At 50.1% G+C, this 16,317-nt stretch overlaps 3 non-coding genes across 3 annotated transcripts; 1 reads left to right on the forward strand and 2 right to left on the reverse strand.

Annotated features, from left to right (window-relative positions):
* The first annotated feature begins 5,938 nt into the window (after positions 1-5,938).
* trnai-aau (transfer RNA isoleucine (anticodon AAU)) lies at positions 5,939-6,012 on the forward strand. The gene has a single exon. It is a non-coding gene; the product is annotated as a tRNA-Ile (tRNA).
* Positions 6,013-9,587: 3,575 nt separating this feature from the next.
* trnai-aau (transfer RNA isoleucine (anticodon AAU)) lies at positions 9,588-9,661 on the reverse strand. The gene has a single exon. It is a non-coding gene; the product is annotated as a tRNA-Ile (tRNA).
* Positions 9,662-14,027: 4,366 nt separating this feature from the next.
* trnar-ucg (transfer RNA arginine (anticodon UCG)) lies at positions 14,028-14,100 on the reverse strand. Its single transcript has one exon. It is a non-coding gene; the product is annotated as a tRNA-Arg (tRNA).
* Positions 14,101-16,317: the final 2,217 nt, after the last annotated feature.

Raw genomic sequence — 16,317 nt, forward strand, 5'->3', positions numbered from 1 at the left:
ACCACACTTCAGCAAAGACAGCCTCTGAAGCGGACGGACTCCTTCACAAGATGAGCACATTTGAATTCACATTCATGCTGTGCTTTTGGAACTCGACACTGGGGAAGACAGAAACTCCAAATAGAACCTCCAGACATGAACACAGCTGTGCAGCTGTGTGGGACAGCTCAGGGAAATGTGCACAGATGTGGTAAAGCTGAAGGCTCTGAGACGGTCCAGCTGCTGGAACGGCCCCCATCCCGCCGCGGGACCCTGTCTGTCCTGATGACCACGGCGTCCGCGAATCATCCAGCCCGTTGCTCCCGCCCGCTCGGACACCTGCTGTCTTCATCCGCCGGTGGAGTGCTACCTTCGACTCTCTTCGCCGCCGCTTCCGGATGTCCCGACCATCCAGCATTTCCCATGGGACTTCGCCGGGTTATCGGGATTATCCTGGACTTCCGTGTTGACATGGACAGAGAAACAGCCGGCTTACAGCCCCCGGTGGAGCCGGACACCACGTGATCGCGGGAGGTGGCTGCGGCCAATCCCATTGGACACAGCTGACAGGAGCAGTGACGTCATCAGCAGGTCGTCCTATTGGTCTCCTGAATGCTCGCTCTATCGCAAACAAATCCTTCTCTCTGAACGAACTGTTCAGCATTCTTTGCTGGCTCTCGGAGGAGGCGGATGCTTTTTCTATCGCTCCCTACTTTGCTTCTCCCTCCCTATCGTCTCTGCTGCTGCTCTCTGTCTCATCTGTTTTACTGGAGGAATCACTTGACTTGGTTTTTCAAACAAACCAAATATCAACTATGGAATTGATCAGCTGGTCTCTCTACGCAATTGATACGAGTCTTTCAACAAAGAGCACAGGAGCGGGGATCCTGCCTGTCCGGACGGGACTCGGCATGCTGGGTATGTGATGGACGCCTGGGAGAAGTGGAGGGGGATCACATGCCTGGCACCCCTGTCCGTCGAGGTCATTGTGGATGATTACATTTTCGGATTTATGATGATCGGTCTGCTGCTGATTGGCCGGTGCTGCGACCTGATCCTCTGGAGGATTAAGAAGACCGCCACCACAAAAGACGTCCAAGGGAGGACGGTCTTTTCAAATCAACGGGCAAAAGCTGAGACTGACCGTTTGTGCGAACTCTTTCGAAAGGTGGACATTTTGGGTTATGGACGATTGAGACGCAAGTTGGATGTCACCATCGCCGAGAGGGTTAAGCCAGCTTCTGTCTGAAATGTGGAGAAACCGAGCAAAGGAAGGTCAAACGGCTCCTTCCACACCAAAACAAGATAACTTCTGATTGCGTTTGGTGCCCCTGGAAGACTAAACAAATCTCCCTGAAGATTCAAGACAAGACTGATTGCTTTGTCTATTTTCCCTCTCTCACTCTCAGCTGCAACCCAAGTTCACTTTGGACTGCTTCATTCAAGGCCGTCCCGGCAACGACCATCTGAGTTGGAGCGCAAAGGGGAGGCGGGCCAAACCACACACACGCGTGCACGGACTGATGAACTGAAATGCCACATACATGCCACACACACTCCATCCCCCATTTTCAACATCTCCACCACACCTTTCTGCTGACGACTAGTGGTGATGACGTGTTGCGCTGATGTATAGCTGCGACCGCTGATCCGTTAGTCTGATAGCAACTTGTCTCGTGTTTTTTTTGCTATGCATGTGCGCAGGTTGGCTTTTTTTGGTCTCTCACTTCTAATCACGACTCCCTTCGGAACCGTGATCTGAATTGATGTATCTTTTTTTACCACCCCCCCCTCCCCCCCTCCCCTAATTTCTGTCTGAGTTTCTTTAACTCTGTTTCCTTTTCAAGACGGAGCGTCGTAATTGGCTGCCTGGGCATCTTAAAAACCCATGCAATTTCGTTGCACTTGTAACTTCGGTAACTTGTTGCAATGACAATAAAGACAATTCTGATTCTGATTCTGATTCTGTTCACCAGTGAATACCTGGACCTCCTGGTCCTCACTGAGACCTGGCAGAGAGACGGGGAGTTCCTCCACCTGGAGGAGCTGTGTCCTGCTGGACGCTCAGTCCTCGGTTAGCCCCGCCCCCGTCGCCGTGTGGGGTCTTGTTGCTGTGTACCGTGACAGGTACACCTGCAGAAGGATGAACTCTGACCACTACACCTCCGTTGAGTCCTAAATGATCAAAGTGGGCTCCTGTGACATATTTCACTGTGTCCTGGTCTACCACCCTCCTGCCCTGCTGGTGTCTCCTAAATGACGTCAATGACTTCCTGTCATCCACTTTAAAACTGGATAAAGTTTTGGTTCTTGGAGATTTCAGCCTGCATGTTGATGGTGGTTCATGTAACTCAGCAGCTGACCTCTGACCTCTGACTGAATTCTTTAATTTCCAGCAGTAGGGGTCAGGCCCCGCCCACAGCAAAGGTCAGACTCTGGACCGGGTGTTCTCACTCGGCCTCCATGTTACAAGTGTGTGTGTGGAGGATGTCCATCTGAGTGACCACAGCTGTGTGTTTTTTGAACTGATTATTCCACCTGAACCTCAGCCTGCCTCTACAGAGGTAGGAAGGAGGATCATCACTGAACCACAGCTGAGAGATTCTGGGCCTTGTTTGACTCTCGTGATCTGGCCCACTGGTCTGATGCTGATGCTTTATGTGCTGCTTTAACTCACTCTGTGGCTCCATTATAGACCGAGTGGCTCCACTAAAATCTAGCAATGTCTCCAGAAAGCAGCCGTCTCCCTGGTTAAAGGACAACAAGACTATGTCTGCTCAAATAAAGTCCCAACATCTCCATGATACGCTGCTCAAGGAGCGCCGGCCCGCCGAGCTGCACGTCTTGGTGTAGGACTGGGGCTCTGCTCCGCATGCCGATGTTTCGAATTAACTGGTGCCCGTGTTAACTTGTTACCAACACATGACTGAAGCTTTTAATGGTTCTGGCGAATGTCGGTTATCGGCAGTTACAGTGAATGTATACGTTTAAAGTCTTTTGTGAGTCTTATGGTGCGTTCACACCGGACGCATCGCGGGCGTCGTCGACGCTTGGAACGCCTCAAAGCTGATGCTTGTGACGCTTCAAGCCCGACGCTTGACACCAGGTGGTCACAAAGCTCGCGACGCTCTTGACACGCGTCAGTTTATTGGTGCGCGGGAGGCTGATTTCTGTTTCCAGCTATGGTGGATCGCATCAGGAGAGCGGCTTGGCTTAATTTTTTTAAATAAAGCTAGACCGCGTCGTCGTCGGAAAAGTTGCTATTGGGTGCTCTGCTCCTCTCTGCTCTGACTGCAGTAGGGAGCGCTGCGTGAAACTGACCGCTGTGATAGCTTTGGGAGGGGGGAGGGGCTCACGCAGCACCCGCTGCTCATTGACGACAGCAACGAGACGTCCTGTCACGTCTCCAGAGCACCGGAGAAGGTCGCTAGATTTGTCGCTAGTTGCTTTTGACAAAAAAATCGTCGCCAAGAGCCTTTGGAAAGTCGCCAGATTTAGCGAGAAAGTCGTCAAGTTAGCAACACTGGCTGGCCCGCATCGGTCCTCGGATCACTCGTAGTGACGTAGCAGCGGAGGGATCGTCTCTGATTGGTTGACACTCAGCGGCAGCGCGTCGAAAGTTCAATTTTCCCAACTCTCAAAAAGCGACGCTCACGACGCTCCTGACGCCGGGGACGAGCGTCGTGGGCGTCGACGCTCGAAACGCTCGAAAAGCGCCGCTCACGACGCTTGCGACGCGTCCGGTGTGAATGCACCATTATGGTGCATTCACACCGGACGCGTTGCGGGCGTCGTGGGCAGCGCTTTTCTATGCAAAGTCTATGGTGGACGAGCGTCGTGGAGCGGCGGGCGGCACGTCAGGAGCGTCAGGAGCATCAACTTTTCAAGCATTTCGAGCGTTTCGAGTGTCTGACGCCCATGACGTGCGTCCCCAGCATCAGGAGAGTCGTGACCGTCGCTCTTTGAGAGTTGGAAAAACTGAACTTTCGACACGCTGCCGCTGGGCGTCAACCAATCAGAGACGATCCCTCCGGTGCTACGTCACTACGAGTGATCCGAGCACCGATGCGGGCCAGCCAGTGTTGCTAACTTGACGACTTTCTCGCTAAATCTGGCGACTTTCCAAAGCCTCTTGGTGACTTTTTTTTGTCAAAAGCGACTAACGACAAATCTAGCGACCTTTTCCAGTGCTCTGTAGACGTGACAGGACGTCTCGTTGCGGTCGTCCATGAGTAGCGGTGCTGCCGTGAGCCCCTCCCCCATACCAAAGCACTCACAAGTGGTCAGTCTCAGCAGCGCCCCCTGCTGCAGTCAGAGCAGAGAGGAGCAGACCAGCCAATAGTGACTTTTCTTACTGGGGAGTTGGCAACACTGGGGCCAGCAGGTCGTCAAACTGGGCACAGGAGAGACGAAAGTAGCCCTGGAAGCGACCCTCATCCTCACGCAGCTCCTGGAGCAAATGGTGAAACTCCCCAAATTCAGAACGCCTCTGAATAATGGGATGAACCCAAAGACGACGCCCATGTGCCCGACGACGACGCTGTCTAGCTTCATTTAAAAAATAAAGGCGAGCCACTCTCCTGATGTGATCCGCTGGAAACAGAAATCAGCCTCCGGCACGCCAACAAACTGATGCGCGTCAAGAGCTTTGTGACCACCTGGTGTCAAGTGTTGTGCTTGAAGCGTCACAAGCGTCAGCTTCGAGGCGTCCCAAGCGTCGATGATGCCCACGACGCGTCCGGTGTGAACGCACCATTTCTTTAACAACTGTTGTTATCAGCATGTGTTTACACAGAATTCCGCCGTCATTCGTTTACACGGGAACCAGTTAATCCATAACACCGGCCGGGCGATCGCTCGTATTCTGCTACGGAGCTCTTTGAACAACTCACTGTTGCACAATTTGCTTCCATCTCTCCTCTCCAGTGTTTGTTCTCTCAGGGTTTTTATGAAAAAAGTGTTTTTCTACCACCGTGGCATTCTTCTGCTTGTTTTTGACTGTCCTGCTTCCCGTTTACTGCACACGTCACAACGTACGAGGGATCGCATGGCGGAACAAATAATCCCCCTTTTATTCCGCTCCGCTGTCAGGCGGCGTTTAAATGAGACACGGAGCGGATTGTTGATCGGTGTACACCACCTTGTACAATCGGCTCCGAAGTACAATCCACTCCGAGTGAAGCGGCTCCACTCGGTGTTTACATGACGCATTTACAATCCGCTCCGCCACATAAGCCGATACTATAGGTGCATGTAAACGTGCCTACTGACACTCGAAGCAAGTCACTCAACAACCTGAAACACTGATGAACCATGGAAAGACCATCAAACATGTCTTCCCCTCAGTGAACTGGGTTCCCCCAAGAATGGTAAGGGAGGGACTCTGGTCTTTGTAATGCCAGGGAGCTGGCAAAGGTCTTTGATCAACTCCGACTCAAAGTCAGTTTCCTCAATTCCCTGATGCTCAGCTGGTCAGAGCACGGTGCTCATAATGCCACATTTGAAGCTTTTGGTCTCTTCATTAAAAAGATCTTGGCCGCTCCGTTAAAAATCCTGGATATGATTCTGATGTTGTGGAAAATGATGGATGGAGGCGTGACGTCAAACCACCAGCTCACAATCCCACAGCCATGATTCTCTAGATGGAGACAACAAGTCCCTGGTGGTCTAGTGGTTAGGATTTGGCGCGCTCACTGCCACGGCCTGGGTTAGATTCCCGGTCAGGGAAGAGTCTTTTTCGTCTTTGCCTTGTGTGGAGAACAACAGGATCCAGAACAGTTCTGTGCTGAAGTCAAAGAGGGTGTTTTTGGGGGGCGGGGTCAATCCACCATGCAGATGATTTGGATGGAATCACTGAGATGTTTCCACTGAGTTTGGGAGATGACTTTTCAAGTCTCATTTTCCAGTCAGAATCAACACACATTTTAGAAGAACCTGGCTTCCGCAACTGACTGCAGCAGGCCAGTTAGCTCAGCTGGTCAGAGCGTGGTGCTAATAACGCCAAGGTCATGGGTTCAACCCCCATACTGGCCATTGGTTGGAATTCTGACTCCAAGTGTGGAACCCAACTTTCCCCCCACATTTTGAGGGACATCTTCGTCAGGAAATTGAGTCTTTTGAGAGTCCATGTTTACTTCACACGGGGACAAGAACCAATGATAGGACCGTGGACTTAGTTTGCACCAGGACCAGAACCACTGAGAGACTTAGTTTGGACCTGAACGGACCTGAGCCTGAGCTGGAACGTTGTGACTTTGGTCCTGATGACGGATCTGAAGATGCAGTTGATGGTCTCAGGCCAGCTGGCAGCTGGAGATCTTCCTGTAGCTCCGTAGGCCTTGACCCTCCACCGTGTCTTCCCAGGGCTCCTGCCCCACAGGTGGAGGAAGAATGATGGCGAGTTGTGCCGGGTGCTCTGATCTGGACATGTCAGCCATCGATGGCTCCCAAACACAGTGAAAAGTTCCACATCTTCCACAAATGCCATGCTATGTCTGCCATCTGCTCTGGAGACAGGAAGGCCTCAAACTGCAGCTGCAGCTCCCTCCATGAAGCTCCACCCACCTTGGGGACGATGGTTGACATGGTGCTACGACCCAACCTGCAGCCTGCAGCTGAGCTTTGTGAGAAGATCCCGACGCTAAAAACCACAAAGTCACAGGGGGCCTCTCAGCTCTGCCCACCGGAGACCTGTGTGTTTTCTGGAGGTGGATATGAGGGGCAATGCGACAAAACAGTTCATTGAACCTGGGACCGTCACCTGATAGCTGCAGTGATGCTTCCCTTCATCATTGCCTTTCATTTCTTGAACCCTTCTCCATCTCTGGCACTAATCTTGTTTTAACACTGTATCGCCAACGTTTTCCGTTGTCCTCCTCTTCAGCTAAATGTAACAAACAGAGAAGCTGTGCTCGTCTTTGCTCTCACTGGGTCAACATTTTGGTTCCTCATGTGCTTCTCCGCCTTATCACTTATTTAGGTACTTCTAGCATCTTTGCTGGAGGTGATATTTCTTACCGGTACGTTGTGTTCTGTGAGTTCCTCTGTTTTCAAGTGACGGTTGGTCGATGGAGCACCGCACACAGAACAGCTGGAGGAGCTTTTACCTCTAACAGCTGCAGTTAAACAGTTTTGTTGGAGACTGATCTCAAGTTCAGCAAAGTCAACTGAAGATTGGAAGTGTTTTCACTTTCTGAGCTTTCAGTCTCTGGATGTCCTTTCTCAGCCTCCATCTTGTTATTGTGTGTTCAATGATGCATCTGTTCTTTCACTAGGTGTTGTCTCTCCTCACCTGTGAATGTTAGAATCTGCTTGGGTTTGAAAGGAGCTCTGGCATGATCCGTTACGCCAGGATTCCACTGGATGCATATCCGGTCCTTTGCAGCTCTGCTCCGTCATCTGACACTCGTCAGCTCCCCCTGGATCTGTCTGTGGTATGGCTCCACCTTGCAGCGGGTCAACGAACTCTCCCGATTGATTGTATAATCGCACGATATAGATTGCTACGCCGTGGTCCGGCATTCGGCAAAAATAGAAGCTCCGGCAGACCGAGCAGATCCACAGCCGTGCTGCAGCTGGTGGAAGCACTCGCATTGCTTATAATTGAAACGGATCGGCTCCACTGCTGCAGCGGAGACGTACCAGATACATATGCAGTGGAGTCTGGGCTTTAGTGAGCTTCTCTTCAGTCCTCGAGGAAATCGCTGCGTTCCTGTGGCGTCCTCCACTCCATCCTGATGGTCGGAGACACTGAAGAGTCCCAGTCAGACTCGGGGCTCACTTGAGATATGTTCATGGACATATGAATCAGCTCTTTCTGAATGTTCCTGGACTGGACACGGACTCGGGACCGATGGATCAGGCCGGTGCTCCATAACACTAGCGGCTCTGTAAGCTGCATTGTAAGGAGCTTTCTTGTCTTGATCTCAGTAGCTTGCATTTCTTGCAGTGGCCAGGACAATATGCCAGCAGGGTATCTGATTGCTGGTAGGGCATAGGTGTTTTTGGCCTGGATCTTATTTTTACCATCCAGATGGCTGTTATGTTCCTTTCAGGTAATTCAACTCCTTCAGTTGTGATCACCTTCCCTCTTCTCGAAACCATTCGTCCACACTTATCTAGTCCGAATGACATCCCAATGCTGTATGTCCTGGTGAGGTGAATCAGGGAGTCGATGCCATGCTCATTCTTGGCATTTTTGATGATGAGGAGGTGACTCACAGTTATTCCACTTACTGGTTAGTCACTGTGGGTGGGTTATTTTCAGCTGGGTGGGTCTGCTGTGGTCAAAGTCACGTAGATAAGAGTCTTATAATATAAAAACATGGTTGAAAAGCTGAAAGGTGAAGAAACTAAGCCGTGAATATCAAAGCGTTGAGCTTGAGCAGCAGCTGTTTCCCAGAAAGTCTGGAGCAGGTTCCTTCTCTCATGAGGTGAGGGGGATTTGCTGTGGCTGCAGACATGCTGACGTCCTGAAGAGGCCTGCTGTCCTGCTCTGCTGGAGCTGGATCACAGCTGGTTCTGAGGCTGAAAGATGAAGCTCTGTGAGAGTGAGGCTCCTCAAGGCTTTCCTCTTTTCCTAACAAACATTTTCTCTCCCGTCGCTTTGGCTCTCTGGTTCTCCTGTTGATCAACGATCACGTTCCGCTGTGTTCTGATTGGTTGAGGAGCTGGAGCTGGTCTAGTCCACCGTCCTGGAAGTTCTGACGCTATCAGAGAATCATTTGAGGCGGCGTCTGGAGCGTCGGACCATCCATCCGTGAAGCTGTCTCACCGGATCACAGCAGAGCGCAGGAAGACTCAGGGAGCGCCGCCGAGCTGCAGCTGCAGGAAGAGACCAGGCCGGGGGAATCAAACTACCAGAACCCAACCAGCAGCAAGGGCCCAGGACTGGAGGAGGACCAGCAGCAAGGGACCAGGACTGGAGGAGGACCAGCAGCAAGGGCCCAGGACTGGAGGAGGACCAGCAGCAAGGGACCAGGACTGGAGGAGGACCAGCAGCAAGGGACCAGGACTGGAGGAGGACCAGCAGCAAGGGACCTCATGGTCTCATAAAGAAGAATGAGAGGAATGATAACTGAAACTCCCCAGAACCTGAAAAGAGCTTTCCTGTTAGCACTGAGTCAGAAAACAGGCTGAGAGGAAGAAGACAGTGGGAGACACACTTTCAGTGTGCTTTCACACCTTCTTCATTTGGTCTGCTTGAAGCGGACGAGAGTCCCCAACTCCTGCAGGTTTGGTTCGTATGCGCTGGTGTGAAAGCGGACCAGTTACTTTTGGTCCGGGACAAACAACCCGGCCTCGGTCCTGTCCGTTCTGTTGTGGAGAAGGCTTTTTGGTCGGCGGAGGCTTCCGTAGCAAGCCGTGCGGCGCATCACGTCACACATGCTGGCCAATCAGGGATCACTTCCGTCACCCAAAACACACAATTGTGTGAACAGCGCCACCAAGGGGCAGGAGGGTCATAGTGGAGAGTTCATCTGCAAAAACAAGTGGTGTGAATGCGAACTGAACTCGTTGACAGCTGTGACATTTATGAATAGCTTAAGTCCGAACCAAACCACTCTAGCAGATGTGAAAGCACCCTCAGAACTCACCATTCTGCTCTGTGGCCAGTATGGGGGTTGAACCCATGACCTTGGCGTTATTAGCACCATGCTCTGACCAGCTGAGCTAACTGGCCTGCTGCAGGCCACTTTGAACCTACATTCATCTGAAATGTGTGTTGATTATCATTGAAAAAAATTTAATGACACTTGCAAAGTCATCTGTCAAACACAGTAGAAACTCCTCAGTGATTCCATCCAAATCATCTGGACCCCAGCCTGGATCCTCAGGCAGTGAGGCAGTGAACAGTTGCCCCCCTCCTCTCTCTGCCCATCCAGAGACTCTCCCCACTCCTACAACAGCTGTGAACTGGACTCTCGGCCAAAGCCCAGGCTGAGAGACGACAGTGGTTTGATGTCTGAGTGCTTCCTGACAGAGTTCATCAGCTGGAGGAGAGTTTATGCAGTCAGAGTCTCTCTGGATGACAGAGAAGACCAGAAGCTCATCTTGTCTTGTTTTAGAGACACTGACACTTGTGTGACACCTGAAAAGTCTCAAGATACCCGATCCAGGACTCTGCAAACGATTCACCTCGGAACTGATGGATAATTCATATCGATTGAAGAGGCTGCTGCCAATGCAGCCAAATCCCTCACTGGTTGAGCTGAAAATCCAGTCAGTTATCTTTAACTACCCTCGTCTCCATTCTGCCTTAAGTGAGCCAGTTCGCTCAGCTGGTCAGAGCGTGGTGTTAATAATGCCAAGGTCAGGGGTTTGACCCCCATACTAACCATGTGGTTGAGTTCTGACTCTAAAGTTTTGGAATCATGCTGTCCCCACACACTATAGCATGAGGTACATCTCTCTCAGGATACTGACTCTTTTAAGGCTCCATATTAATTCAGACGGGGACAGGAACCAATGATAGGACCGGGGACTTAGTTTGCTGTACAACCAGAAACACTGAGAGACTTAGTTTGGACCTGAACGGATCTGAAGATGCAGTTGATGGTCTCAGTCCAGCTGGCAGCTGGAGATCTTCCTGTAGCTCCTTAGGCCTCGACCCTCCACCGTGTCTTCCCAGGGCTCCTGCCCCACAGGTGTTGGAAGAATGATGGCGAGTTGTGCTGGGTGCTCTGATCTGGACATGTCAGCCATCTATGGCTCCCAAACACAGTGGAAAGTTCCAAATCATCCACAAATGCCATGCTATGTATGCCATCTGCTCTGGAGACAGGAAGGCCTCAAACTGCAGCTGCAGCTCCCTCCATGAAGCTCCACCCACCTCGGGGACGATGGTGCTACGACCCAACCTGCAGCTGAGCTTTGTGAGAAGATCCCGACGCTATCGACAGCCATCGATGGCTCCCAAACACAGTGGAAAGTTCCAAATCATCCACTAATGCTGGTTGGACGCAGCAACAGCTGATCAGGGTCCTCCGAACAGCTGACGCTGTCAGAGCCGCTAGCGTTATGGAGCACCAGCCGGATCCATCGGTCCCGAGTCCTTCTCCAGTGCAGGAACATCCAGAAAGAGCTGATTACAGTGATCAGGTCCATGAACATATCTCAAGTGAACCCTGAGTCTGACTGGGACTCTCCAGTGTCTCCGACCATCAGGATGGAGTGGAGGACGCCACAGGAACGCAGGGATTTCCTCGAGGACTGAAGAGAAGCTCACTAAAGCAAAGACTCCACTGCATATGTATCCGGTCCGTCTCCGCTGCAGCAGTGGAGCTGATCCGTTTCAATTACAAGCAATGCGAGTGCTTCCACCAGCTGCAGACGCATTGACCTTTAGGCTACGTGGTGTCGTTAAGTTGACTGTGGACAGTGGTTCTGGTCCTTGTCCAAGTGTCTCCAGGTTCCTCTCAGTGGTTCTGGTCCTGGTCTAAGTATCTCCAGGTTCCTCTCAGTGGTTCTGGTCCTGGTCTAAGTATCTCCAGGTTCCTCTCAGTGGTCCTGGTCCTGGTCGAAAGTAAATATCTATCAGGCTTGTTCCTTCTTCTCAAATAGTTTTGTGGTCATATTAGTCTGACAGCTTCTGGTAGTTCTGACTCAGTGAGAGGAGATTTCATGATTTGTATGAAAATACTGGTGAGGCTCACCTGACGTGACCAACACATTGGTGGGAGTTTTGCTTCAGCTTACAGTGGGCACAGTTGAGAGGATGTTTCACCAGTTCCATGTGTTATGTGTTTTTCAGAGACTGTTCACGAAAGCTCATCTTTAACCCCTAAAGCTCAACTTCTCCCGATGCATTTATCAATTATCCAGACGCATTTTGCATATTCCACAGACGTACTATATACCGTTAGAAAGCTGATATTCTCATGAATCCGCTGGTATAAACCACTTTCAGATGTGATTACCATAGCGGGTAGTATAAACACATTTGTCCAACATACAGCAAATTAAGTAAACAGCGCAACTCACCTTTGGAGGCTCATAACTGATCACAGATGATCCATAATCCAGATAATCCAGCACAAACTGCCACAGTGCAAACGTATGCATCCAGGCAAAGCTAGAAAGTATAGCCTTTTGTCCAAAACATGTCTTGAAATAAGCAAATAATCCAGAATTAGAGGCGCACATGCGGCGCGTCTCTCCGCGTGCGCGTCCGATAATAAAACATTTTTTTATCAGATAAAAACATCCAGACTGCTCTCACTCGCGCTGCGGATATCCAATATGGCGACTGATCGGTTTCCGTTGCTTATTTGTCATCTTTCAACCAATCAAGTGACTCATCCCTCCCTCCGATGGCTAACCAGCCAACCGCTGCCGAGACTGATGGACCCACGTCATCGGTCGTCATCACTCGTAATCAATGAATTCTGAGCCAATCACATCGGTAGAAACGTTTGACTGACAGGGCTGGTAGCCAATGAGCTTGCTGAATGGCTGGCTGGCCCGCTGGCGGGGTTTTGTGACTTCTCAGACATCTGCTGAGGGATGCACCTGCTGTCTGTCCCTGCTCCTCTCAATCTGAGGGCCTTATCCCACACTGAAGCCTATGTGAAGTGATTTTTTGAGTACTTTATGAGTTTTTGGAGTGAAAATAATGTAAAAACGGGCCAAAAACCAACATATACCATTGTACAGAGGGCATCCAGAGGGTATACAGAGGATGTCCAAAATTGACCCCACCGGGGCATAGCAGTACAAATACATGTGTGAAACACTCATTTCTTGTAGTACTGCTCTGACATTTTGACCTGAACTATGTAAGACCCCAGGCTTTAGCAAAATTGTGTTTTCAAGCTCTCACAGTGCTTCCACACTTATTTCCAGGTGTTTTATGAGGGAAAAAATTCAGGCGAGAATGAAATTCATCCTAATTCAGTGTGCTGCAACATAAATAAATCTGTGCCAGTAGCATCCAGAGTAATTCTGACTGCACAGGGTGAAAATACTGGTTGTCAGCTTTCAAATGAGACCCCAACCATGCATGTACTCCAAACAGTTCAAGAACAGCATTCAGTTTACTTTGGGTACGTCTTTAGTTGAACTTTTAGGCGAAAATGGCCCCGAGCTGAAAGGGTTAAAAAACCCACACGAGTCGGGTCATTCCTTCATGTGTGCAACATGTAGAAGTTGTATTATTGTTACCGTTGTGGTTGAATGAAATGCCTCCCAATTTAATAATTCCTCAAATTCATGAATCTGATGGAGTTTCACATACGTAGGTCATCTTCTTCTCCCTCAAGGATGATGCTGAAGGGTTGTTTACCAAATTACCCAGTGACCAACTGTGCCCCACCCTCCGGACAGGAGTTCAAAGCTCAGGTTTTCTTTTTACTTTTAGCCCTGCAACTGCTAAATAGCTTCAAACCTTTGCCAACTCACACTTTTTGTGTCACTGAAAAAAGACAATCATGCTGGAAAATGTGGTTCTAATCAGCCCATCAGTCTCAACATCCATCTGCATACAGCTCTGTTTAACACACTTCCGAGAAAGATTCCGAGTTGTGCCGGGTGCTCTGATGTGGACATGTCAGCCATCGATGGCTCCCAAACTCAGTGGAAACTTGCACATCATCCAGAAATGCCATGCTATGTCTGCTATCTGTGCTGGCAGCCAGCTGGTTGGAGGCAGCAACAGCTGATCAGGGTCCTCCGAACAGCTGACAGAGCTGCTAGTGTTATAGAGAACCGGCCGGATCCATCGGTCCCGAGACCTTCTCCAGTCCAGGAACATCCAGAAGGAGCTGATGACAGTGATCAGGTCCATGAACACATCTCAAGCGAGCCCTAAGCCTGACTGGGACTCCTTCAGTGTCATCGATCATCAGGATGGAGTGGAGGACGCCACAGGAATGCAGGGATTTCCTCCAGGACTGAAGAGAAGCTCAATGACAGATCATATTGGAGCTGCTTTCCAAACCCAAGCAGGTTCTAACATTCACAGGTGAGCAGAGACAACACCTTGTGAAAGAACAGATGAATCAGTAAACACACAGCAACAAGATGGTGGCTGAGACTATCCCAGATACTCCTAACCACGAAGGGACTCGAACCCTCAATCTTCTGATCCGAAGTCAGATGCCTTGTCCATTTGGCCACACGGTTTTGTGTGAAGTGGTTGTGGTCAGTGGTTCTGGTCCAGGATTAAGATAACTCCAGGTTCCTCTCAGTGGTCCTGGTCCTGGTCGAAAGTAAATATCTATCAGGCTCGTTCCTTCTTCTCAAATAGTTTTGTGGTCATATTAGTCTGACAGCTTCTGGTAGTTCTGACTCAGTGAGAGGAGATTTCATGATTTGTGTGAAAATGTCTGAGCAGGTTCAACACTGTGACTGAGACATGAGGCTCACCTGCATTCTCCTGCAGCCACACCAAGTTCCAGAAGCCAGCACTCAGTCCTCTTGGAGTTCAGTGGTGTGTTGAAGCTGATGAAGTCCAAGTCAGAGTCACGCTCCAGGAAGCTGTTTCACACCAAACCTTGGGAAAGTCACATGATTTGAACTCCACAGTTTCAACAAAGGTCAACTAAAACAACGAACCTTGAAGAAAGAAGAGAAGCAGAAATGTTTGTCCTTAAACTGGCACAGGAAGACGCTTTCCCACAGGACATCCAGAGACTGAGAGCTCAGAAAGTGAAAACTCTGGACAAGAACAAGAGGTTCCACCAGTTGAATGCCTTCCTGGACAGTTCTGTGTCAAAGATGGAGGAGAGAGCAATGAACTCTGGCAGGATGGAAATGAGAACTCCTGAAAAACCTTCAGCAACATCTGAAATGGAAAAAAAAAAAGAAATTTATAAGTGAATGACACTGTGGGCCTACAAGATGACAGAGCACCAAGAGATGAGTGGAAGCTCAGCAGAGTTGTAGAAGTTGAAGCTTGTGCTGATGGAAAGGAGCCAAAGTTAAGCTACTTGTCAGTGAGTCAACATTTGAGAGAACGACTCAGCAAAGCAGCACAGCTTGAAAGACCTGCTGACACAGTGGTCACCTTATTAGAGGCTGAAGGACTTCCACACAAAGGTTCACTGAGGGGAAGACATGTTTGATGGTCTTTCCATGGTTCATCAGGGGTTCAGGTTGTTGAGTGACTTGCTGGGAGTGTCAGTGCTGCTGCAGGTATGAGTTTTGAAGCATAATGAACTTGACTGTTGTTTAACATTGGGACAGGAAGGAGAAAGCTCCAACAGTTATGAAGGTAGTTCGAGAGCTTTTCCTGTTGTGACTCAGTGAGAAGAGATTGTCTGAGATCCAAGTCCAGACTCTCCTGCAGCCACACACACTTTCAGAACCCATGACCTTGGTGTTATTAGCAGCACGCTCTGACCAGCTGAGCTAACTGGCCTGCTTCAGTTTACTCTGGAAGCTACGTTCTTCTGACATTTGTTTTGATTTTGATTGCAAAAAAAGGAATGAGACTTGACAGTCATCTGTCAAACACAATAGAAATTCCTCAGTGATTCCATCCAAATCATCTGCATGGGGTTGTCTCTCGTCCTTGTGCTGAAATCAGTCTTGTCCATGTCAAAAATAAAAATCTGCTCCAGGGTCATTTTGTATTATTTTCAATGCAGCCTTTAAATCCAGGCTGTCAGTCCACCTTAACGGAATATTTCAAAAGACAAACTGAACAGAGCTCACTGCTCCTTGATCAGGTCTTCATTGTGTCTTACATTGGCGACATAGCAGAGTCAGTCACAAAGATTGATGAACCAACACAAGTCCAGCCGTTCTTGTGTTGTAGCTGACGTCTATCAGCTCAGGTGTGGGTTTGTTTTTAAGGCGGACAGATTCCCCAAACCCACTAAACTGTTGGTGTTAACGTCCGCTGGTTCCAGGCTGGTTCAGGCCCAGTCACAGTGTGTGTGTCTGCATGGTGCACGCTGCTCCGTGCACCATGTAACTTGTTGTTACAAAGCTGTTCATGTCGGTTGAGTGAATGCAGGCGCGCCCGGCTGCTGCTGCTCACCGGTTGTTGCTGCTGTTGCTGGCTCCTCGCTTGGCTCCTCATCATCGCCTCTCTACAGCGCCTCATGATGTGGGCCCGCAGGGTCCTTTTGTGGTCCATATTGGTCTGGACTGTCCTGTCACTCCTCCATCCACCCGTGGAAGGAATCCGACAGTGTACGGCGGCGGAGCTTCTCCGGCTCCGCTGTCACCGGTCCGGATCTCCTCCAGCAGCTCTGAACCACCATCCGGACATCTGCTTCCAGCCTCGCCCAAGACACGTCCATCGTGGCTCTCGGCGGGGCTTTCTTTTCGGCGGCTCCAAGGGAATTACTTCGATCCGGTCCTCCACTCGCCGTCCGCCCAGAAACACCGGCA

Source organism: Salarias fasciatus, chromosome 22, assembly GCF_902148845.1.
Source record: "Salarias fasciatus chromosome 22, fSalaFa1.1, whole genome shotgun sequence".
NCBI classification, from domain to species: domain Eukaryota; kingdom Metazoa; phylum Chordata; class Actinopteri; order Blenniiformes; family Blenniidae; genus Salarias; species Salarias fasciatus.